The following is a 13,925-nucleotide window of genomic DNA, read 5'->3' on the forward strand; positions in this document are numbered from 1 at the left end:
CACCTTTACTGCAACATCTAGATTAGTGTTTAATTAAATATCTGAGCACAATGGGCTACCTCAGCTAACACATTAAAATAACTGTCATGGGCTGGCATTGTGGCATAGCGGGTTAAGCCATCACCTGCAGTCTCAGCATCCTATACGGGCACCAGTTCGAGTCCCAGCTGCTCCACTTCTGATCCAGCTCCTTGCTAATGTGCCTGGGAAACAGCAGAAGATGGCCAAGTGCTTGGGCCCCTACACCAATGTGGGGAACCCAAAATAAGCTCCTGGTTCCAGGGTCCTACTTTGGCCTAGTCCAGCCCCAGGCATCGTAGCCATTTGGGGAGTGAACCAGCGGATGGTCACTCTCTCTCTCTTTCTGTCTCTCCTCCTATCTCTGTAATTCGGCCTTTCAAATAAATAAAAAATAAATCTTTAAAAATAAACCTTAACTGTCATATAAGGTATTGGTTTTCATCCAGCCATAAGCTGTTTAAAACAGCCACTGAACAGGGGACAAGAGGGAGGTCACTGGAGAGGGGCTACGCGGGGGACAGGAGCAAGCCCTGGTTACCGATTTCTCTGTCAAACAAGAGCTTTGAAATATCAAACATGATTGCACAGTACTTTGCATGTGGTAAGTTATTTAATTATATCAGCAAAGTTCCACATTATGAATGGGAAAAGTAAGGAACAGAGAGCAGGTAAGTTACGCAAGGTCACAAAGCTAGTAATTTGAAGAGTCCTGGAGTGAACCCAGGCAGTCTAGCCCCAGAACCTGCTGTCCCAAGACCCTCTGGGCCCTGGGCTCAAACATACCCCTTTTAAGAAAATCATGGCCGGCGCCGCGGCTCACTAGGCTAATCCTCCACCTAGTGGCGCCAGCACACCGGGTTCTAGTCCCGGTCGGGGCGCCGGATTCTGTCCCAGTTGCCCCTCTTCCAGGCCAGCTCTCTGCTGTGGCCCGGGAGTGCAGTGGAGGATGGCCCAAGTGCTTGGGCCCTGCACCCCATGGGAGACCAGGAGAAGCACCTGGCTTCTGCCTTCAGATCAGCGCGGTGCGCCGGCCGCAGCGCGCCGGCTGTGGCGGCCATTGGAGGGTGAACCAACGGCAAAGGAAGACCTTTCTCTCTGTCTCTCTCTCACACTATCCACTCTGCCTGTCAAAATAATAATAATAATAAAAAAAGAATCATGCTTCCAGATTTGGTTTCCATTTTTCTTTGATCTGGGAAAGGGATACTCCATATATCAAATGCACATCCCTGACATCAGTGAGTGCTAGCCTCCCATGTATGCTGGCAGTACAGTTTTCCTTTTTTAAGGATTTATTTATTTATTTGAAAGGCAGAACAAGAGAGAAAGAGTGGAAGAGTGAGAGAGGGATCTTCAATATGCCAATTCACTCCTCAAATGGTTATGATAGCCAGGTCTGGACCAGGCTGAAGCCAGGAACTCCATCCCAGTTTTTCTTTTCCTTTTTTTTTTTTTTTTTTTTTTTTAATTTATTTGACAGAGTTAGAGAGAGAGAGAGAGACAGAGAGAAAGGTCTTCCTTCCATTGGTTCACCTCCAAAATGGCCACTGCTACGGCCCGGAGCTATGCTGATCCAAAATCAGGAGCCAGGAGCTTCCTCCTGGCCTTCCATACGGGTGCAGGGGCCCAAGCACTTGGGCCATCCATCCTGGGCCACAGCAGAGAGCTGGACTGGAAGAGGAGCAGCCGGGGCTAGAACCCGGCGCCCATATGGGATGCCGGCACCACAGGTGGAGGATTAACCAAGTGAGCCATGGCACGGGCCCAGTTTTTCACATGGCGGGCAGGAGACCAGGTACATGGACCATCTTCTCCCTTCCCAGACACATTAGCGGAAAGCTGGATCAGAAGTGGGACAGCCAGGGCTCAAGCCATTACTCTGACAAGGGAGGCCAGCATCCTAAGTGGCAACTTAACCCACTCTGCCACAAACCTGGTCTCCGGTAGGTGTTGCAGGGGATGTGGAGTCACACAAAACCTGCCAAGAAATAGAAGCTCTGGGCCCAAGACCTCACCAGTGTCCTACCACCCTGTGAGACAGCCAGCATGGGCAGTTGGCACCTTTCCCTTCCACTGTCCCATTCTTCTCAGAACCTCATCTGGTCTCCTGCAAACAGTCCTAGCCGCCCTCCTCACGTTGTCCACAGCACTGTCAGATCAGTTGTCATGGTGATTCTGATGTGCCTTTCAAAGCATTGTGTAATATTCACTTCATTTTGTCATTTCTCTGTTCAGCACAGTCACACGGCTTAGCGGTGGACTGCAGCCCCCACGGTGCAGCTCTGTGCACCCACCTTTCTTCTGACATCCTCCATGCGTCCCAAGCTGCCCTGGTGGGCTCACTCACCATTTCCTGCCTCCCTGCGTTTGTTACTGTTCTCCACCTGATATGAACTCTGCTCTTTAACATTTTCATTTTATTTGAAAGAGAGAAAGAGATCCACAGAGAGATCTTCCAACCTCTGGTTCATTCCTCAAATGCCAGCAACAGGCAGGGCTGGGCCAGACCAAAGCCAGGAGCCAGGAACGCAATCCAGGTCTCCTATATGGATGGCAAGGACTTTGCCTCCCAAGATGCGCAGTAGCAGGAAGCTGTAACTGGATGCACAGCCAGGACCCTGGCCCAGGCACTATGATATCCGGGAGGCGGGCATCTCAAATAGTGTCTTAACTGCTGCACTGAAGGTCCCACGGGGACTCCTCTACTCCTAAAATCAAATCACCTTTGAGGCCTACCTCAAATTCTGCCTCCCTATTATCATTCCAACTAGCAGAGTTCTTCCAAATCAGACTTTGTTACAGCTTCTTTATGGTGCATCGCAGGCAGGTTTAAAAGGCCCTTGCTGGGCTGGGAAGCATGTTTGAGCCTGTTTGCAACTCCGGAAACTCCTGGAAGGTAGATAGCTATAAAGCAGGTACTCTCCATCTTTTTGGTCTCAGGCCTGCTTTACTCTCTTAAGGATTTTTGAGGACTCCAAAGGCTTTTGTTTATGTAAGTTTTACCTATTTTATCCATATATTTTCTATGTTCAAAAGTAAAACAGAAAATTTAAAAATATTTGCTTATTGGGGCCAGCACTGTGGCGCAGTGGGTTAATGCCCTGGCCTGAGGCACTGGCATCCCAGATGGGCACTGGTTCGAGACTGGCTGCTCCACTTCTGATCCAGCTCCCTGCTATGGCCTGGGAAAGTAGTACAAGATGGCCCAAGTCCTTGGGCTCCTGCACCCTCATGGGAGACCTGGAAGAAGTTCCTGGCTCCTGGCTTCGGATTGGCGCAGCTCCTGCTGTTGCAGCCAACTGGGAAGTGAACCATCAGATGGAAGACTCTCTCTCCCTCTCTCTCTCTCTGCCTCTCCTCTCTCTATGTAACTCTGACTTTCAAATAAATAAACATTTTTAATTGCTTATTAATTCATTAAAAACTTCTTATTTATTTATTTATTTATTTGAAAGCCAGTGTTAGAGAGAGAGAGAGAGAGAGATCCCTTCCATTTGTTGGTTTACTCCCCAGATGGCTGCAATGCCCAGGGTTAGGCCAGGCTGAAGCCAGAAGCCAGGAGCATCATCCAGGTCTCCTACGTGGGTGCAAGGGCACACCCAAGCACTTGTGCCATCTTCTGCTGCTTTCCCAGGCACATGAGCCAGGAGCTGGACAAGAAGTGGAGCAGCTGGGACTTTAACCAGCGCCCATATGGGAAGCCGGCACTGCAGGTGGCGGCTTTACCTGTTTCGCCACAGCGCCGGCATTTTTTTTTTAAATTCACTGAATTACTTTAAAAAAAAAAAAGATTTATTTATTTACTTGAAAGTCAGAGTTACAGAGAGACAGAGGCAAAGAGAGATCTTCCATCTACTGGTTCACTCTCCAAATGGCCACAATCTATCTGGAGCCAGGAGCCAGGAGCCAGGAACTTCGGGCCTCCCACATGGATGCAGGGGCCCAAGAACTTGGGCCATCCTCCAATGCCTTTCCAGGCCATAGCAAAGCTGGATCAGCAGTGGAGCAGCCAGGACTCAAACTGGTACCCATATGAGATGTTGGCACTGCAGGTGGTGCTGCCCCCCGACAATTCATTTTTTAAGATTAATTTGAGGGGGGGTCTTCTATATGCTGGTTCACTCCTCAAATGGTTGCAACAGCTAGAGCTGGGCTGATCCGAAGCCAGGAGCTTCTTCCAGGTCTCCCACACAAGTGCAGGGGCCCAGGCACTTGTACCATCTTCTACTGCTTTCCCAGGCCATAGCAAAGAGCTGGATTGGAAGTGGAGCAGCTAGAATTTGAACCAGCACCCATATGGGATACCAGCACTACAGGCTATAGCCTCATTCACTAGGCCACAGCGCCGGCCCCCATAATTCATTTTTAAAAGACCATTGCATATGAGCATAACACATGCTAAGGAAAAATAACTATTAAAAAAAAACTGGTGACGAGTGGCTTTGTTTTATATTTTGACAAATGTCCTTGATGTCAGGCTTACTAGAAGACAGCTGGATTCCCATATGTGCTTCTCTCTGTGGTGATGCATGGCTTTGGTTAAGAGAATTAAGAGAATCCGGCCTCACGCAGGCATGTAGGAAGCCCTTACACACATTTTGGTCATTTGACCATTTGTGGGGGAAGTGCTGTCATTAAATTAAAAGTAATGACATGGCAATCAGAACTGGATTCTTCCACTGGCTGTTCATTTAATTGAAGCATAACTTCATTCAAAGCACTGCATTTTTCTCATCTACAAAATGGACATGTTACTAATTCCTATCCCACAGATTATGTCTTGAAGAATTAAGTGAGACGATATAACGAAAGTGCCTGGCGTGTGTTAGGCATTAATAAAGATTAGTCTGTCTAGGTGGACAATCATGTTAGTGATGAGGGGTGAGAGTAATTGCTGATACAGAAGCCTACAGAGGGGGCCGGCGCTGTGGCATAGCGGGTAAAGCCCCTGCCTGCAGTGCCAGCATCCCACACGGGCATCTGTTCAAGACCCAGCTGCTCTACTTCTGATCCAGCTCTCTGCTATGGCCTGGGAAAGCAGTAGAAGATGGCCCAAGTCCTTGGACCCCTGCACTTGCGTGGGAGACCTGAAAGAAGCTCCTGGCTTCGGATCAGCACAGCTCCAGCCATTGTGGCCAACTGAGGAATGAACCAGTGAATGGAAGACCTCTCTCTGCCTCTGCCTCTCTGTGTGCCTTTCAAATTAATTAATTAAATAAAGAAGCCTACAGAGAAGAAGAGAGGCTTTGGCTAGAAACCGGCAGAAAGCTTGGGGGAGACAACAGGTTTCAGATATGTTTTTAGAGACGCTGCCCCTGTGAGGGTGTTGTGGGGAAGCAGATTACGCTGCCGCTGAGGACACTGGCATCCCATAACAGAGTGCCTGGTTTGAGTCCTGGCTACCCCATTTCCGATCCAGCTTCTGCTAATGCGTTCTGGAAGGCAGCAGATCTTGGTCCAGTGACCCCAAGAGAGTTCCAGGATCCTGGCTACAGACTGGCCCAGCCCTGGTTGTTGCAGGCATTTGGAAAGTAAACCAGAAGATGGATGAGCTCTTGGGAACAGTGGGTTAAAGCCCTGGCCTGAGGTGCCAGCATCCCATATGAGTGCCGGTTCTAGTCCTGGCTGCTCCTCTTCCAATCCAGCTCTCTGCTATGGCCTGGAAAAGCAGTGGAGGATGGCCCAAGTCCTTGGGCCCTTGCACTCACTGCGAGACTTGGAGGAGGCTCTTGGATCCTGGATTCTGATGGGCTCAGCTCTGGCCGTTGTGGCCATCTGGTGAGTGAACCAACGATCTACCTCTCTCTGTAATTCTTTCAAATAAATAAAATAAATCTTAAAAAAAAAAAAAAAGATGGATGAGCTCTCGCTCACTCGCTTGCTCGCTCACTCCCTGTCACTCTGCTTTTGAGGTAAGATGAAAATAAACAGTAAAAAAAATTGGAGACAGCGCATAGTGGGTAAAGCCACCACCTGCAATGGTGGCATGCCATATGGGTGCCGGTTTGAATCCTGGCTGCTCCACTTCCAATCCAGCTCTGGGCTATGGCCTAGGAAAGCAGCGGGAGGTGGCCCAAGTCCTTGGGCCCCTGTACCTGAGTGAGAAACCCAGAGGAAGCTCCTAGATCCTGGCTTCAGATCGGCACAGCTCCGGCCGTTGCAGCCAATTGGGGAATGAACCAGCAAATGGAGGACCTGTCTGTCTTTCCCTCTCTCTGTAACTCTGACTTTCCAAAAAACAAATATATGATAATATTAACATGGTTTTACAGAAAATTTGGAAAATACAATTTTTCCCCATATAGTTTAGGTTATTCTGTATGTACAACTTGTACACTGTGTCACTTAATGGCACACAAGAATTTGCCCATTTTATTACATTTTCTTTGACAATATTGATTTTTGATGGCTTCCTGAGATTTCCTGGCACAGGTATTTATTTAACCATACCATACTATATCCAACTTGCTTTACATTTTTGATACAAAAAATTGCTGCACTAAGCATTTCTCTTTGTTTTTGTCTTGGTTTGTGAGAAATGTCTATGATAGTCTCTCTCTCTCTCTTTTTTTTTTTTTTACAGGCAGAGTTAGACACCCCCCAGATGGCCACTATGGCTGCCGCACTGCACCGAACCAAAGCCAGGAGCCAGGTGCTTCCTCCTGGTCTCCCATGTGGGTGCAGGGACCCAAGCACTTGGGCCACAGCAGAGAGCTGGACTGGAAGAGGAGCAACTGGGCCAGAATCCGGTGTCCCAACCGGGACTAGAATCCGGAGTACCGGTGCCGCAGGCGGAGGATTAGACAAGTGAGCCACAGCGCTGGGCTACAGTAGTCTTAAGGTTAAGGTCAAAGGCCTTGGAGTCAGTTGATATGTTTGTACCTATCTAAAACCCATCTCTAAGCCTTAGTTACTTCATGTAACATTAACACTTCCAGGGCGGGTGTTGGGTGCAGCACTCAGTACACAATTTGGGGAACCCCTGCATCCTGTATCAGAGCGCTGGCCCCACTTTCAATTTTGATTTTCTGGTAATGCACACCAGATGCTCAAGCACTTGGGTCCCTGCCGTTCATATGGAAGGCCCAGACTGAGTTCCTGGCTTCTGACTTCAGCCCAGCTCAGCCCTGCCTGTTGCTGGTATTTAGGGAATGAACCAGAGGATGAAAGATCACTGCTTCTCTCTCTCTCTCCACCTTTCAAATAAAATGAAAATAAGTGCAATACATTTTTTTTTTTTGACAGGCAGAGTGGACAGTGAGAGAGACAGAAGAAAGGTCTTCCTTTGCCGTTGGTTCACTCTCCAATGGCCGCCGCGGCACACCACGCTGATCCGAAGGCAGTAGCCAGGTACTTGCGGCGCCGCAAGGTGGAGGATTAGCCTAAGTGCAATACATTTCTAAAAGAATAACACTTCGGCCAGCGCTGCGGCTCAATAGGCCCAGGAGTGCAGTGGAGGATGGCCCAAGTGCTTGGGCCCTGCACCCCATGGGAGACCAGGAGAAGCACCTGGCTCCTGCCTTTGGATCAGCGTGCTGGGCTGCCGGCTGCAGCAGCCATTGGAGGGTGAATCAATGGCAAAAGGAAGACCTTTCTCTCTCTTTCTCACTGTCCACTCTGCCTGTCAAAAAAAAAAAAAAAAAAAAAAAAAAAAAAAAAAAAAAGAATAACACTTCCCATCTCACAGAGACCTTGTAAAGATTTACAATTTTTCGCCGGCGCCGTGGCTCAATAGGCTAATCCTCCACCTTGCGGCGCCGGCACACCGGGTTCTAGTCCCGGTCGGGGCACCGGATTCTGTCCCGGTTGCCCCTCTTCCAGGCCAGCTTTCTGCTATGACCAGGGAGTGCAGTGGAGGATGGCCCAGGTCCTTGGGCCCTGCACCCCATGGGAGACCAGGAAAAGCACCTGGATCCTGGCTCCTGCCATCGGATCAGCGTGGTGTGCCGGCTGCAGCGGCGGCCATTGGAGGGTGAACCAACGGCAAAGGAAGACCTTTCTCTCTGTCTCTCTCTCTCACTGTCCACTCTGCCTGTCAAAAAAAAAAAAAAAAGATTTACAATTTTGTGATTATAGAGCGCTTTTCATAGAACCTGACACAAAATAAATGCTAGCCATTATTTTCACAAATTAAATTCAGTAGGTTTATTTCTGGGCTACTGTTTTGGCTCTTTGAGTCTGTTTATTCTTTTTTTTTTTTTTTTTTTTTTTGACAGGCAGGGTGGACAGTGAGAGAGAGAGACAGAGAGAAAGGTCTTCCTTTTGCCATTGGTTCACCCTCCAGTGGCCGCCGCGGCCGGCGCGCTGCGGCCGGCGCACTGCGCTGATCCGAAGCCAGGAGCCAGGAGCCAGGTACTTATCCTGGTCTCCCATGGGGTGCAGGGCCCAAGCACTTGGGCCATCCTCCACTGCACTCCCTGGCCACAGCAGAGGGCTGGCCTGGAAGAGGGGCAACCGGGACAGAATCCGGCGCCCCGACCAGGACTAGAACCTGGTGTGCCGGAGCCGCTAGGTGAGTCTGTTTATTCTTATGCCAACTACCATTACAGCCCTCTTTTGCATTTACATATTTCTGTTACATGAAGGGTTTGAGGTCAAGGGCTGGAAATACGGAAAGAGTCCCCTTTTCCTTCTCTTTGAGTTTTCTTTGCTTTTTTTTTTTTTTTTCTAGTTGACTTTTATTGTAGATGAACAATGGAATCATTTTATCAAGTTGCAAAATATCCCATTAGAATTGTGATTGAGTGTTGTAAAAGTGGAAAATTAATTTGGTGAGATTTGACACCTTTATAAGATTCATCTTTTTCTAAGAATATAGCTTGCTTCTGTATTTTTTTCAATCCTCTATTATATTATCTTTCAGCAAAGTTTAGTAACTTTCCTTATATAAGTAACTCACATTTTCCAGGAAAGGTACAGCTAAGCATTTTATGATAGTTACTATTACAAACAGGGGAAAAACATAATCACAGTGGCTAAGATATGTTAAGTCCTACTATGCACAGAGTAAGTTCTACATGCTTTACTCTATCAACTAATTCATCTTCATAACAGCATTGTGAGGTTAGAACTATTACCTTCTCATTTTATGAATGAGGAAAGTGAGGCCAAAAGGGGCAGGGTCACATGGTTAGTAAATGAGCAAGCAGATTTAAAAAAAAAATTATTTATTTATTTATTTGAAAGTCATAGTTACACAGAGAAAGAAGGAGAGACAGAGAGAGAGAGGTCTTCCATCAACTGGTTTACTCCCCAATTGGCCACAACGGTCAGAACTGCGCCAATCTGAAGCCAGGAGCCAGGAGCTTCTTCCAGGTCTCCCACGTGGGTGCAGGAACCCAAGCACTTGGGCCATCTTCTACTGCTTTCCCAGGCCATAGCAGAGAGCTGGATCAGAAAAGGAGCAGCCGGGACTTGAACTGGTATCCATATGGGATGCTGGCACTGCAAGTAGCAGCTTTAACTGCTACGCCACAGCGTCGGCCCTGCAAGCAGATTTTTTCAAAGAGATTTATTTATTAATTTATTCAGAAGTCAGAGTTAGAGAGAAAGGGAGGGACAGAGAGAGAGCTTCCATCTGCTGGTTCACCTTCGGACATATGGCTCCATAGGTCATGTTCTTAACTGTCTTTTTTATTGGAATATTTTATTAATTATATCTTCTAACTGGTTCTTCTTAGTATGAAACAAAGCTACATATTTCATATTTTCTTGCATCAAGTGACATCTCTGCATTCCATTATTAATTCTCATCATTTACAAAATTGATTCTCATGGATTTTCTATGTACCCCATCATCTCAACTGCAAACAATGATAAATTTGCCTCTCCTTTTCCAAAAGTTATAACACCTTTTTTTTCATTTCCAGTCTTATTGTATTGGATTTTTCAGAATAATATGAAATAACCCAGTGATGAGAGTAGACATTTTTGTTTCATTTCATCGTTATGCAAGTTGTTGACTTCATATACACACATATAAAGAATATTAAGATTAAAGAGTGTTTATAGTGGCTGGCGCCGCGGCTCACTAGGCTAATCCTCCGCCTAGCGGCGCTGGCACACCGGGTTCTAGTCCTGGTCGGGGCACCGGATTCTGTCCCGGTTGCCCCTCTTCCAGGCCAGCTCTCTGCTGTGGCCAGGGAGTGCAGTGGAGGATGGCCCAGGTCCTTGGGCCCTGCACCCCATGGGAGACCAGGAAAAGCATCTGGCTCCTGGCTCCTGCCATTGGATCAGCGCGGTGCGCCGGCCGCGGCGGCCATTGGAGGGTGAACCAACGGCAAAGGAAGACCTTTCTCTCTGTCTCTCTCTCTCACTGTCCACTCTGCCTGTCAAAAAATTAAAAAAAAAAAAAGTGTTTATAGCAAATGGTGTTGACTTAACATATTGTCTTTTCTTTTTTTAATTATTTATTTGAAAGTCAGAGCTACAGAGAGGCAGAGAGAGAGAGAGAGAGAGGGAGAGAGAGAGAGGTCTTCCATCTGCTGGTTCATTCCCTAGATGGCCACAATGGCTGGAGCTGCACTGATCCAAAGTCAGGAGACAGGAGCTTCTTCCAGGTCTCCTATGTGGGTGCAGGAACCCAAGGACTTGGGCCATCTTCCACTGCTTTCCCAGGCCATAGCAGAGAGCTGGATCAGAAGTGAAGCAGCTGGGACTTAAACCGGCGCCCATATGGGATGCCGGCACTGCAGACACTGCTGTGCCACAGTGCCAGCCCCCATATTGTCTTCTTCCACTAGTAAAAATGATCAAGTGTTTTTCTTGTTGGTTTATTTTTGACCTATTTTATGAATAAACTTCCTAATGTGTAATCTTGTGTAAATTCTTGGGATAAGTCCTAATTGGTTGTGTTATATAATTACCATGTAAATATTTTAGGATTTTTTTTTCATTTATATCCATAACTGAGATTGGTGGATGGCTTTTTTGGGGTGCTATTTCTGACAGGTTTTGTTATTAAGTATGTTCTGGTTTCATAAATACAGTGGTTTTCCATCTTTCCTGTGTTCTGAACAGTTCCTGCTTTCTATTCATTTTGACAGATAAATACTGGATAATAAAGGTGACAAGGAAGAGAATGCAAATTGGCACAGATTATTTTGCCTCAGTAACTCTGCCACTTTGTAGCTGAGGACAGCTCTCATGGTGAAGAAGCAATTTGGAGCAGTGGGAGGGTCACACAGGCCATTACTGTGGTGTCTCGGAGTGCAGCTGGCTGGGCAGACACAGAGGTGAGCGAAGGTGGGTCTGGGGGGCGGGAGGCACACAGTGCTGGGAGGGGACGTGAGCACAGCAGAAGAGGAAAAGAGGGCTTCCAGTGGGCTAGAGACATTCCACCCAATACAAAAACCAGGATCGGGGCAAGAAGTAGGCCTGCCGGGGAGGAGTGCTTGTTGGCTGGGGGAGGAGAATGGGCTTCCAGAAAGTCTCCAACGCTCTGGCCTATGGGAGGAAGGGGCACTATTTCTCACCCAGGGTGTCTGCCCTTCTGTTCCACCATGTCCCTGTCTCATCTGCAGCAAAGAACAACATCCCACAGTCTAACGGTGACTCAGTGCCTGCGAGTCGGGAGTTCAACACGGAGAGCAGAGCCCAGGGATGCCAAGCCTAAGACAGACTACGGCAACTTTGGCTTACGGCCTAGGACATAGAGCCCAGTCCTCATGAGGTTTCTCTGTTTCTGCTTCAGTCTTTTTCTTCTTGTTCCTCTGCAGGGCACGGAGACAGGCCCATAGTTACACGCTGTTCTTAATGGCACAAGCAAGTGCCACAGGAAAGGCCAAGAACAATGTGGTGTGGAACTGCTGGGAACCGTTCAGCATTCTGCTTGCTAAATGGCTGAGACCATTTTGAACAAGAATGCAAAGACCACATACACACATGACATTCAACCCACATAAACAGAATTTAAGGTCAGGCAGAAATTCTAGGCTCTTTTGACACAAATCCTTTTCGGTGAGAATTATTTTATGGTTTTCTAGATTTCTCTTTCCCTCTCACCCATGGATAGGCTAGCTAACCACCAGAGCAGCCACCGGCTTGATAATCAGGCGTGAGCTGCCAGGAGCACAGATGGTCCACAACCCAGATAATCAGCTTCTGAAGCAGCAACATCTAATAAATGTTCCGTGAATGCAGAGTTTGGGTGGGCACAGCTGGGGCAGAGAACACTCAAAGCTCCTGGGGAACTCCTTCTACCTCTGAAAATGTCTGCCAAGACCCACTTCCTGTGCACAGCCATCCCCTGAACAGGCTTGAAAAGAAAACTTCCACCTGCGCTCTGAAGACAGGCACCCTGAAGGAGGTGGAGCCACCTCCCCCAGTCCGGAAGTGAGGATGGGCCATACAGAGTCACTTCCTTCCAAAGAACAGTGTGGGAAGTTGCAGTGGGAGGAGGGGCAGGGAGTCACTTCACAGTGGGGAAACCTGACCCACCCTGTTTCTCTCAGGTGGTAAAGGTCATTCATCACGAGGATAGTATGTGCCCTTGATGAAATGAGGAAATGATATTCGGCCTCCATGACCTCCCCAAACCCATAACATCAGATTCCAGTAGAGGAGCATTGTATAGTCTATCTGGCCAATACCATCAAACTATCAAGATCATCAGAGACAAGAAACAGCTGAGAAACTGCTACAGCCAAGAGGAATCTAGAGAGATGTGACAATTAAATGTAATATGGGATCCAGAAGTACACAAAAAGTCTGGTAATAATAACAATAATAATAGAAGACACAGCATCTCCAACCCCTTCAGGCTTCATGGTGCATTTTCTTGGCGCTTTGCTTTTCTGACTCTCATCCGTTGGGGGCACTTAAGTCGCACCCAGGACTCGTGGGGCTCATCCCCTCCTGCTCCCTTTCCGGGTTTCCCAGGCCTCTGATCCGCACCGGCTACGGTCAGCTCATCACTCTCAGGGCTTCGTTAGCTACCGTTCTTCCGGCGGGCTCCAGATCCTATTCGGTTCAGACCACGGTTCACCCAGCTCTGTTACACAGCGCCCCCTAGACATCCACTTCAGCACGTCCAGACCCAAACCCCGATTCTCTACGAACCGCAAGGACTGACAGAACCCTGGGCTATCACCCGCCTAACAAGCGGACCCCAAATTCTGTTAACGCCCCCTGCGTAGGGTTCTCGTGCTGCGATCACCTCTCCAGCCCTCAGTGCTGAACCTGTGGGCTCCCTGCCTTCAGGGGTCTCCATTTCCCTCTCTCCGTCTTTCCTTGCTTCATTCCTTTCTTTTTTCCCGTCTCTCTCCTGTAAAGGGAAAATGCATTTCCATGATTCCCGTCCACTGCAATCTCTCACTAAGAATTGGTTTTCTCTACCTCGAGGGGCTGTGAGTGTGCGCTTAGGTGTTGATTTACACCTTTTTGTGTTTGAGACACAAGCACTATTAAACACTGTCAGTTATCACAATCTATTTAAAAAGGTTAACATAGTAAGGGGACAAATCTTGTTTAAACAGAACCCCAGCCATTAACCCAGTTTAGTTGGGTCTAAGCAATGACACAAGGAACACATTTGAAAGAGGTGACGGAAAAGGTTAAGTAAAGATGGCTGTAGGACCCAAGTAACTTGGGACCTGAAAAGTGAGAGGGTGGAAAGAAGTAAAGCTTTCAACAGTGAAGGAAGGAAAACGGAAACCACAATTTCTGGGGAAGGTGATGCAATAAAGGAGTACCAGTCCCAACGAGCCAGCCAGGAGTCGAACCTGGAATCTTCTGATCCGTAGTCAGACGCGTTATCCATTGCGCCACTGGCCCTGAGACAATCGCGCTGGGCTCTGTAATGATTCTTCAAGCTTACAATGCAGGGTTTCATGGGACGTGTAGTCCCTCGGCGGCATTCGGCGGCTGCACAAAGCATTCTGGGAGATTCGGGTTCGTCACGAACC

General features: G+C 48.0%; 1 long non-coding RNA gene and 1 other non-coding gene across 2 annotated transcripts; both read right to left on the reverse strand.

The window, feature by feature from the left end:
- Positions 1 to 9,171: 9,171 nt before the first annotated feature.
- Positions 9,172 to 13,909, reverse strand: LOC138844646 (uncharacterized). Its single transcript, XR_011380808.1, has 2 exons — positions 13,743 to 13,909; positions 9,172 to 9,506 (listed from the first exon to the last, which is right to left on the reverse strand). It is a non-coding gene; the product is annotated as an uncharacterized lncRNA (long non-coding RNA).
- TRNAR-ACG (transfer RNA arginine (anticodon ACG)) lies at positions 13,722 to 13,794 on the reverse strand. Its single transcript has one exon. It is a non-coding gene; the product is annotated as a tRNA-Arg (tRNA).
- Positions 13,910 to 13,925: the final 16 nt, after the last annotated feature.

The sequence above is a fragment of the Oryctolagus cuniculus genome, chromosome 12 (assembly GCF_964237555.1).
Source record: "Oryctolagus cuniculus chromosome 12, mOryCun1.1, whole genome shotgun sequence".
NCBI lineage: Eukaryota > Metazoa > Chordata > Mammalia > Lagomorpha > Leporidae > Oryctolagus > Oryctolagus cuniculus.